Source organism: Notolepis coatsorum (assembly GCF_963971535.1).
Source record: "Notolepis coatsorum genome assembly, chromosome: 1".
Lineage (NCBI taxonomy): Eukaryota > Metazoa > Chordata > Actinopteri > Aulopiformes > Paralepididae > Notolepis > Notolepis coatsorum.
In genome coordinates, this window is record NC_140165.1 from 141,903,794 (window position 1) to 141,916,074 (window position 12,281).

Consider the following 12,281-nt stretch of genomic DNA (forward strand, 5'->3'; position numbering starts at 1 on the left):
GTATAAACAAGTAACACTGTACATTGAGGGGGGGGGGAGGAGACACTGTACAAACAAACACAATTGTACATTGAACTATTGACAAAACCATACTAGGTAAATGACTGTACATTGGAGGGGGTTGGAATGATTGGGTTAGGATATTTACAGGGGCCAGTGTTGAATTGCAGTCTCCCGTAGGTGTCCCTTGAGAGAGGTTTTGAAAGTGGGTAGTGATCCACATTCCTTTACAGCTTTGGGTAGGGCGTTCCACATTGAAGAGAGAGAGAGAGAGAGAGAGAGAGAGAGAGAGAGAGAGAGAGAGAGAGAGAGAGAGAGAGAGAGAGAGAGGTGCTGAACGCAATTTATACGCATGGAAGTGTTGATTACGCCATAACGAATCATTAAAAAAATATACCGTTAACTGGAATATGTTGTGTGTGCCTTTACACATGTTGGATAGGATTATGTAATTGGTTTGTATAGCTTCGCGTATAACGTTATTTCGCGTGACTTCACGGTTTATTCACATTTCACAACACAGCCAGCGTTCAACTTGTTTACACTCCCCACTTACTGTACAATGTAACATTTAGATTAACCCAGTTGTCTATCTGTATGTCATATGTTACGATGAATTGAAAATGGGGGACCCTGATGTAAACAAGACGAAAGTCTTTCTCTGGGGTCTGCATTCCCTTAACAATTGTATGTATTGAGCTGTACTGTGTACTGTACCCATTCTGCAATCTGTTAATAAAGTTTTCAATCAATTCAATCAATCAATAACTAGACAGTTACAATATACAATATAATATGTCTGCTACATCTAGACATTTATGACATACCAGATTTACAAATACAGTACTGTTTGTGATACAAAAAAGACATTTTCAATTCATCGTCTTGTTTACATCAGGGTCCCCCATGTTCAATTCATGATAACATATATGACATACAGGTAGACAGATAGACAGTACTGCTACATTTAGACATTTATGACATACCAGATTTTGAATGTATAGCCTTTCTTTTCTGGACTCTTTTTGTATCACAAACAGTACTGTATTTGTAAATCTGGTATGTCATAAATGTCTAGATGTAGCAGTACTGTCCATCTGTCTACCTGTATGTCATATATGTTATCATGAATTGAACATGGGGGACCCTGATGTAAACAAGACGATGAATTGAAAATGTCTAGGCCTACCACAAGTTCAAAATCTGGTATGTCATAAATGTCTAAATGTAGCAGTACTGTCTATCTGTCTACCTGTATGTCATATATGTTATCATGAATTGAACATGGGGGACCCTGATGTAAACAAGACGATGAATTGAAAATGTCTTTTTTGTATCACAAACAGTACTGTATTTGTAAATCTGGTATGTCATAAATGTCTAGATGTAGCAGACATATTATATTGTATATTGTAACTGTCTAGTTATTGATTGATTGAATTGATTGAAAACTTTATTAACAGATTGCAGAATGGGTACAGTACACAGTACAGCTCAATACATACAATTGTTAAGGGAATGCAGACCCCAGAGAAAGACTTTCGTCTTGTTTACATCAGGGTCCCCCATTTTCAATTCATCGTAACATATGACATACAGATAGACAACTGGGTTAATCTAAATGTTACATTGTACAGTAAGTGGGGAGTGTAAACAAGTTGAACGCTGGCTGTGTTGTGAAATGTGAATAAACCGCGAAGTCATGCGAAATAACGTTATACGCGAAGCTATACAAACCAATTACATAATCCTATCCAACATGTGTAAAGGCACACACAACATATTCCAGTTAACGGTATATTTTTTTAATGATTCGTTATGGCGTAATCAATACTTCCATGCGTATAAATTGCGTTCAGCCTCTCTCTCTGGAGTTAACGGAGTTTCGACTCCTGGCTAGAGGAGCTTGTCTCGGCTCATGCGGGGGGCCAATCAGAGAGGGGCTTCGTTCAACCAATCAGAGAGGGGTCTGCAGAAATGGGAGGGGTCTGCAAAAATGGAGTTCAACCAATCAGAGAGGGGTCTGCAGAAATGCGGCTACGAATTGTAGAGACGCCGCGCGCGTAGTCAGAATTCCAGAGCAAGTTGGACAACATTCTAACCGTCATGCAACGCGCTTGGCATGCCCACGGCCCTGCACACGTCCTAATGGTGACAGATCACAGACTCTAATGGACAATATCTTGGAGTGACTTCCTTCCTACATGCAATCATTTTATACTGCAGCAATTCACGCTACTGTCTTCTGTAGTTACCGAGCCACAACATTCTCTATAATCAAATGAGTTTGTTACAGTGAAATTGGTTGGTGTCAACCATTTTATTTGGTGTGTAGGATAATGTATTAGAAACTTTTAGAGGGGGTGGGTTTGACATCATTTGGAAACCATCTTGACCACCACCACTAGATGGTAGTAGTTATCCTTGTACCATGAAGTAATGTTTAACAAGCTGGCCACAGTAGTAAACTCTAAAACACTGGGGCAATAGGAGTTGTCATTATCAATACAACCTAGACCCCCCCTCCCACCCAGCAGGTGCAAATTAATTGAGTGAAATCATGAATGTATTTTTGGAATACGCTACACAGCATGGCACCCACTCAGACATTCGGTTATTTTACTTTTTAACAATTGTTTTAACTGCCCTTCGATGGCTTTATGATACACATTACAACCATAAAATGCTGATAATGATCCATTAAAAATGACGGAGTGGGCACATAAAACCTCCTGGCACAGGTTTACATTAACCGCATTTCTTTTCACATGTCTCTATTTGAGTAGAGGGAGACAGGCCTACCAGGACCCCATTGTCTTTACTGAGAATGAGAATGATTTTCACTGGCGAGCGGTGAGGCATATTGAATAAATGACTTGTCAGAAAATGTGCTCGGTGTGTGTGTGTGTGTGTGGGTGCGTGTAGACGTATGGAACCCATGCATGTTACTTACTGTCTTAAGACATAGTGTTGACAGAGTGTATCTTGTTCTTGTAACAATGAGACTTTCCTGGACAGCTATGGTTGGTCGTACACGACTGCCTGCCTCTCCTCTCAGAGCTGTCAGAACACAGCGCCTTGATAATCACTGAGCCGTAAGAGAACACACACACACACACACACACACACACACACACACACACACACACACACACACACACACACACACACACACACACACACACACACACACACACACACACACACACACACACACACACACACACACACACACACACACACACACAGTCACATCTTAGAAGTTTGACCACCATCTTGTACCATCTTCATGAGACTTTTTGGTATGGCTTAATTTCTTTTTAAGTGTTTACATACAGTATGAGTCTCTATCTAGTCATCTGTTTGACAAGATCTTACTTAGATCTTAGGTACTTAGAACAGGATACTCTAGTCTGCACAGCAGACTTGTCTCAAAAGAAGAAGGCCACTGTACGCCTCAGTAACATGCCACTTTGTTCAACAAACTCTAATCGACTCCATCTAAAATTGTCCATTAGATTCCACTCTGTGCATAAAAAGAGTGGAAGGAATTTAACGCTGCACTAGTCCTGAGGGCTCTCCAGACCGTGTCTCATCTAAACCGGCGTTCTCATGCCATCGAGACCACCAACCCACCAGCCAGGTGGTCTGCTGTGATCTTGTAAGGGTTGCCGCTAACTCTGCTGGACGTTTAGATTATGGGTAAACCAAAAACACAAAAAGGCACAGATATCTATCTGCGGCTTTGTGCTTCCAGCAAAGTAGTCACAGAATGGTCTCTATTGCTATAACTACAATGGGGTATAATTAGCCATTTTAATTAATGCATTGTTTCATTATAATCCTTGGCTGTTTTCTGACTACACAGCTTCTGGTTATTGAAAGAATAGGTCTTTGGTTTGGTTTCACAGGCTTAATTCCACACAGTGAGGGGGTTTCAGGGTCCCCTGTAGCGAGTCTTTTCATTCCTATGTGAACACAGGGTTTTCAGCAACAGGCGAGAAGAAAGGTGTTTCTGAGGTAGTTCGTCTTTGTGCACATAATATACAGTACTAATCCTGAAGAAAGGTGATCTGGTTGGTGTAAAAGTGGAAGTCTGTTTGTTGTGGGTGAGTGCTTGGCACATTCTGCAACCTGGTTACATATCCCAGGCAGCGTGTGTGTGTGTGTGTGTGTGTGTGTGTGTGTGTGTGTGTGTGTGTGTGTGTGTGTGTGTGTGTGTGTGTGTGTGTGTGTGCGTGTGTGTGTGTGTGTGTGTGTGTGTGTGTGTGTGTGTGTGTGTGTGTGTGTGTGTGTGCGTGCGTGCGTGCGTGTGTGTGTGTGTGTGTGTGTGTGTGTGTGTGTGTGTGTGTGTGTGTGTGTGTGTGTGTGTGTGTGTGTGTGTGTGTGTGTGTGTGTGTGTGTGTGTGTGCGCATGTACCTACACACCAATACACACATGCACACAGCATTTGTAATAGCTTTGACTTTAGCTGTCTCTGATAAGGGCACCTATCAGGTTCAGTCCAGCTCACTGTGACTTGGGCTTGCCTGCCAACTCGGTAAACCAACCACACAGAGTATGGCACTCGCACACGCATGCAGGCGTGCACACACATACACACACACACACACACACACACACACACACACACATCTATCTTTCCATCTATGGCTTTATCTCTGAGATCACATCACATAGTAAAGTGTATCATCCAGACACCAGTGCTTGGTATTTTGATCTAGCTGTATCCAGCTTTGGTGTCGTCTGAGTTTAAAGGGATAGTCCAAATTTGTATGGTAATAAACAGGGAGTCCTTTCAGTGCAGCCAAAAATCACATGCGCACGTTTATTTTCTTCTTCGTCTTCTTCTTCTTTCTTTGAGATATTGGAAGTAGAAAATGTTAGCATTCGTTCACAATGCTAGTGGAAGTCAATGAGGCATGTCTCCGAAAAAGTCATTCACCATTGACTTCCACTAGCATTGCTAATAGATGCTAACATTTTCTCCTTTCAATGTCTCAGAAACAAAAAAAAATAATTTTGGATGGACTGAAATAACCCCCATTCTGAAAAAAATAAATTCACTATCCCTTCAAGCTGGATGCCGACCTCTTTCTCCACAACACTATCACGGTTTATATCATGGTATGGTATTGGTTCCCTGTGTCTGAGGTTAAACACATCCACATTTGAAAACACTTTTGAAATTATCTCCACAGTCATTCACAACATTCTCTATTCTTAATCTGTAAAACAGCACTCATCAGCCTCCCCCCCCCCATAATGAGGCAGCAGGTGTGTACAACATGCATCCCTTGTTAGAGACAAGCCTCTCCGGTTTCCATTTACCTGGCCCGTTTCCACTGTGGCACCCCAGTGCCTCTGAGAGAGGGAAACGGCCTACGTCAGAGACCCTTTCCCCAAACCAGGGCACTGGGGAAGGTAGTTGAGGGCAGGTACCTCCCTAATTACCTGCTCACACTGTGGAACAGGAACAGGTGAGCAGCATTATCAACTCATGGGGCTTTAAGCAGGGGTCGTGAGGGGTTTTAAGACCCCCCCCCCGGGTAGTAAATGCTGGACATTCTCCAACGGACTTAAGACAAATAATTTGCTCTTAGGGCCATTTAAGACATCTTAGGGCCGATTTGGGGATTCCCCAACCGTCCCTAAACTTGGATTCGGCCATGACTAAGAGCAGGATTTAGGATCAGTCAACCTGTTCCCCCCCACAGGGTCGGTACCGACCCCTTTTGACATTATGATCATATAGGCATATTTTTATGAGTGATGAAAATAATTTGCGATTTTAAAATCAACCGTTTTCAAGTATTAACATCACTAACATGTCACAAAAGCATGTAGAATGTAAAACGTTAGGTTGGCAATAGGTTAGCAATAGGTTAAAAGTGTCCTTATATCGTTTAAAGTTTTCGATATGCGATCGTCTATCCCAGTGGTTCCCAAAGTCAGGGTCGCGACCCAAAGGTGGGCCGTGAGCAGCCACGGGAGGGCCGCGAGATGATTTCCTAAAAAATAAAAAAATAAATCAATTTTTTATTTTAATTTTTTTTGTCAGGCCACTGAACTTAGAAGCAGGCCAGGACAGTGTTTCTAGTTGTATTCTAAAATTCTATTCTATTGTATTCTAAAATGTGACTATTATGGTTTTATATTAACTTAATAAATAAACAAAAACGAAAAATCTACTTATTTCAACGAACATTTCAAACTAAATAACAGATTATGCACATAAAACGCTAAAAACAACCGAAGCAACAATAGTATTTTAATGAGGCTATTATTATTATCATTATTATTTTGCAACAAGTTAGCCCTCTCATAATAGCACATATAAATGAATAACTAACTTGAACTAACATAATAGGCTTGAAGTGATATTTGGCTTAAAAAATCGGTCGTCTAAAAAAAAAAAAAAAAAAAAGCCTGACGATGTGCATTGGGCCGCGGCTCTCTGACGCCTTATTTTCTGGGTCCCGGACTGAAAAGTTTGGGAACCCCTTCTATCCAAGCCGGAACCGGAAATGGAAATTTTGAACCATTGTAGTTTTCTGCTGCCATTTTGTAGAGGACATTCATAGCTGTCGGCCAGCGTTGACATTTCTCCGATCTACACTTCCTGTCACATACTATGGTGGTTCAAAGTTCAGAGTTCTGAATGAATCATATCAATAATTGTTATGATTCGCGATAATAAGCCACAAAAGGTAACGTTTTTGACAAATATTGAAACACAGTCAGTTTCTCCTCACTATATTGTTAGCATGTAGGAACAATTAGATCTGAAATTAGTTTCAAAACGGTTACACTGTGGGGGAAATAAAAAAGTACAGTCGATTACAGTAAATATCAGTATCTGTTATTATGCACGCCTGGTGATACTAAATCCAAATTAAACTCGGGCATTTGAAAGATACTATATGTATATATATATAAATGTGCGAATTGGCTATAATAAGGTAATGTAAGCATATATTCTATATTCTATAATAATATTTCAAATTGCATTGGTCCGGATGGGAGAATTCAGTACTGTATATACAGAACCTTCGGTTTTATCATCTTCCCTTTATTAATTTCCTTCGATTTTTTGTACACATGATCTCAAGAGGGTACTGAACGAGGTCAGTGGTAGTCTTTTAAGTTTGGTCATTATTATCATGGTGTTATTCACTGTCAAAGATGCAAAGAAAAATCATAATTCATATTTTCCTTTGTTTCATCACAATTTAAGCAAGCCTAGTAATAGACACAATATTTCTGACACTGTGAATACATTCACTGAGGTCCATAGATGTACCTAGATACCAAGAATATGCAAATAGCCCTTGTAAAAGTGGAGCAATATTCCATTTACCTAGGTATACATTTTATGCGGATTTTCACCTGGGGTGGAACAGGTTTTAACTTGACAGACTGTTGTGCTCTGTGTTCTTAATGTTAAGCCGTAAGGTCCCCCAATCATAAATCGATCAATAGAGACCGTATTAGATCCCCAATTATCATATCATGGGGTATCATTGGAAAGCCACACTTGGCTACAACCATGTCCAACATTTTTCGAGATCGCCAAATGATTGACTGAGCTAGAGCCCCCGGAGTTCGGGGGTGGTAATGTGTACTTTGGCGCACGCCTCACATATCGGCATGTAACTCGAGAACCGCTGAACGGATATTGTCACCTGAAAGGGCAATTGACAGGCAACAAATAGGGCTTTAATTCTGCTGAGCCGCTAGAGGTCGGCAAAGTGGCCCCTCACGAATCATCCTCATGAGGGCCTACATGTGGGCCCTTGGATGTTTTGTTTTTTTGTTTTTTTAATCAAAACAGCAGTCAAAGTGTATATTTTCATTTTTACCGATGTTTTTTGTAAGATTTACCAAAAATAAGAATTTATCAGAAAAATGCTAATTATATCTCTTTTATCGTAAAACCGTGAGGAAATTACTAAATCCAGATTTAACCCTGTCATTGGAAAGAGGAGCATTTTCCCCATCCATAGATGTATGATTTGGCCATAATAAGGTCAAGTTCAAGGTCAAATATGAATTTATAATTAATCGATTATCATTTATTACAGTATCTACAAATCCTTCTGTTTAATCATCTTCCCTTTATTAATTTGCTTAGATCTTTTGTACACTTTATCTCAATAAGGTGGTGAATGAGCTCAGTGAGCAAGCTCGGTTCGCGCACAATTGTAACATGGTGTTATTCACCGGCACAGATGCAAAAAAATATCATCATTTATATTCTCCTTTTTTTCATTACAATTTACTCAAGCCTAGTAACAGACACAATATTTCTGACACTGGGAATACATACCCCCAGGTCCCTAGATGTGCCTAGATACCAAGAACATGCAAATTGACCTTGTAGAAGTGGAGCATTCTTCCATTTACTTAGGCATGTACCTTTAGGTGAAATTTCTGAAAATAGGGCTACAGCTTAACAGGTTAAAGACTATGGAAGGAGGCCTGAAGGACCAGAGCCTGATTTAAGTTGCGTTACTCCCCCACCCCATTTCCCTTCACAAATAAATATACTTTTCTTTTTAAACTTGAAAATTGTCTTCCGTTTTTAATTATTGGTTGAACTTGCCTCCAGCTAGGCCAGATGCCCCACACCACACCATCACAAACGCAGAGTATGAATGAATGAATGAAAACTTTATTTAACAGATTGCAGAATGGGTACAATACAGTACGGCTCAATACATACAATTGTTAAGGGGATGCAGACCTGAGAAAGACGTTTGTCTTGTTTCCATCAGGGTCCCCCATTTTCAATTCATATAGACATATATGACATACATGACATACAGATAGTCAGTACTGCTACATCTATACATTTATGACATACCAGATTTGCAAATACAGTACTGTTTGTGATACAGAAGGAGTCAAGAAAAGGGAGTATATACATTTGACGTAGAAACTGTACATTGGAGGAGGTTGGGTGGGGGGGGTTGGGTACATTGGGATATTGACAACCATACTGGGTAATTTACATTGGGGGGGGGGGGGGGGGGGGGGGGGGGGCACACTGTATAAACAAGCAGTGTTGGGACTAACGCGTTACAAAGTAACGCGTTACAGAAACGAAGTTACTTTTTGCCGCAACTAGTACTCTAACGCATTACTTTTGAAATTCAGTAACGCTACTTACGTTACTGAATGGTTTGTTAGTTCGTTACTGCGTTCTTTTTATGTAGATTCATAGCGAGCGTCCTTATTTCGCCTGCGTTTGTTTTGTTTACTGTAGACTGAAAGGCGCTATATAAAACGAAGTATTATTATTATTATTATTTCTTTCCGTAGCCTCATTCTGGTTTCGCACTTCTGATTGGCCACTGACGTTCTGAAAGAAATAGGCGCTCTCTACAGTAAACAACAAGAGGACGCTCGCTATGAATCTACATAATAAGAACGCAGTAATAATAACGAACTAACAAACCATTTAGCAACTACTTGGAGAGATAATTAATATACAACATGGAAACGAGATAAAGAACATGTTTGAAGGGCTGCTGGAGTCAACTGGACTAACGTTACATCTCGACCACCGCAGACTGGTGACGGTGAGTGCAATGTGTTCACTGAAACTCAAGATCAACGGATTTTGACTGTACAAAATCTGCCAGGGAATCTCATAATACTAATCAAACAATATAAATATAGTCCTTTCATGCACAATTGATATCCTAACTATTCTAACGTTGCAATGCTTTGATAACAACGCTGCAAGATGGTTATGAATGAATTAATGAATGGATGAATGAATGAATGAATGAAAACTTTATTTAACAGATTGCAGAATGGGTACAATACAGTACGGCTCAATACATACAATTGTTAAGGGGATGCAGACCTGAGAAAGACGTTTGTCTTGTTTCCATCAGGGTCCCCCATTTTCAATTCATATAGACATTTATGACATACACAACATACATGACATTTATGGCATAGGGACATATAGGTATTTAGTACTGATACATTTGTGACATAAACGGTATTCCAATATACAGTACTGTTACCCCTAGATCCTGACAGAGTATATACATATGATGGGGAGGGGACTGTACATTAGGAGGGGGTGGGTGGGTGGGAGAGAAATATACATACAGCGGGGAGGGAATATATAATGAAACGCTCTAGACCACATTGCTTAGCAGAGTTCGGTGATGTGAATGGAAACTGTCAAGTTGATCAACCGATTTTGAGTATATGGGGCATGGGACTTGAGCAATTTTTTTTTTTTTTTTTTTTTTAAATAACTAAATAGTTACTTTTCACAGTAACTCATTACTTTTGGGTGTAAGTAACTAGTACAGTAACGAAGTTACTTTGAAATGAAGTAACTAGTAAAGTAACTGAGTTACTATTTTTCAGTAACTAGCACAACACTGTAAACAAGTAACACTGTACATTGAGGGGGGGGGGAGGAGACACTGTACAAACAAACACAATTGTACATTGAACTATTGACAAAACCATACTAGGTAAATGACTGTACATTGGAGGGGGTTGGGTTAGGATATTTACAGGGGCCAGTGTTGAATTGCAGTCTCCCGTAGGTGTCCCTTGAGAGAGGTTTTGAAAGTGGGTAGTGATCCACATTCCTTTACAGCTTTGGGTAGGGCGTTCCACATTGATGTGGCATAATTGCGAAACGTGTTTAGTCCCTTATTTGAGCCGAATCTGGGTTTAACATGATTTGTGGAGCTCCCTCTGGTGTTGTGATCGTGGTATTCACTGACCTTTGGGAAGTATTTTGACATGTACATGGGTACCTTGGTCGTGTAGTGTATCTTGTAGACCAGGCCCATTGCAAGTTGTTGTACTCTGTCGTCTACTCTAAGCCATCCTAGGTTGTCGAAGTGGGCAGGGGTGAGGTGGGTTCTAGGAGTAAGGTCAAGCAGTAGTCTGACCAGTTTGTTTTGAGATGTTTGTAATTTTGTTTTTAGCGCCTTTGAGGTGCTTTGGTACCATGAGGTGCAAGCATAGTCGTAGTACCCCTGAATGAGTGCTCCTGCCAGAGTCTTCAGGGTGTTCTTGTTTACCAGAGAGGAGATCCGGTACAAGAATCGAGTTCGTTGGTTGACTTTTTTTATTACATTGGATGCCATTTTGTCACAGGAGAGATTAGCCTCTAGGATGGAACCCAGGTAGGTAATTTCATCTTTCCTTGTGACAATATTGTCACCCACTGTAACTGAGAAGCCGTCGGTCTTGCTGAGTTTGTTATTTGAACCGAAGAGAATGGACTCTGTTTTGCCCATGTGTAATGATAGTTTGTTATCAGCGAGCCATATGCAGATTCTGCCTAGTTCCGAGCTGAGGGTTTTTTCAACCTGTAACTTGTTCTTGTCAGAGACCAGCAGGGCTGAGTCGTCCGCAAACAGGAACAAGTTGCAGTCACAAGCTGACGACATGTCATTTGCATAAATTAGGAACAGTAGCGGTCCTAGTATGCTTCCTTGTGGAACACCACAGCTCACTGTGAGGGGGGGGGGTAGGGTACCGTTTACCTCCACCATCTGTTCCCTCCCCTCAAGGTAGGATTGCATCCAGCTCACTGATAGACTATCAAAACCAATTGCTTTTAGCTTGTCAATCAGAATGGAGTGATTGACCGTGTCAAAGGCCTTTTGTAGGTCCAGCATGACCATGCCGCAGTATTTGCCTGCGTCCACCTCTTGTTTGATGTGGTCATTCAAATAGAGAAGGCATGTGTCAGTGGAGTGGGATGTTCTGAAGCCAGATTGGAATTCGTAGATTAGATTTTTTTCCGCTAGGTATTTTTCGACCTGTTCGTAGACTATTTTTTCCATGACTTTCGAGATGGAGGTGAGAATAGAAACAGGGCGGTAGTTGCCTGGGTCTAATTTGCTGCCCTTTTTGTGCAGAGGGGTCACCCTCGCAATTTTGAAGTCCTTGGGGACGTGTCCCTGTTTTATGGAGAGGTTTATTATGTGTGTGATGATTGGTGTGATGGCGGCTGCTGAGTCTCTGAGGAATTTGGAGGGGATGTTGTCATGGCCAGTGGCCTTGTTAGGTTGGAGGGCGCTCAGTTTATTGAGTACCTCATCTGTTGTTACCATTTCCAGCTTGAAGTCGTCCTTGCGGACCCCTAGGTTTTTGTAGTAAGCTACTATGTGTTCTACCCCATAAAGCCCTGAGTGGGAGGGTAGTTTGTTTACCAGTGTTGTGGCTATGTTTGTGAAGAAAATGTTTAAGTAATTGGCTACATCCAGCTTGTCTGTGATGAGCGTGT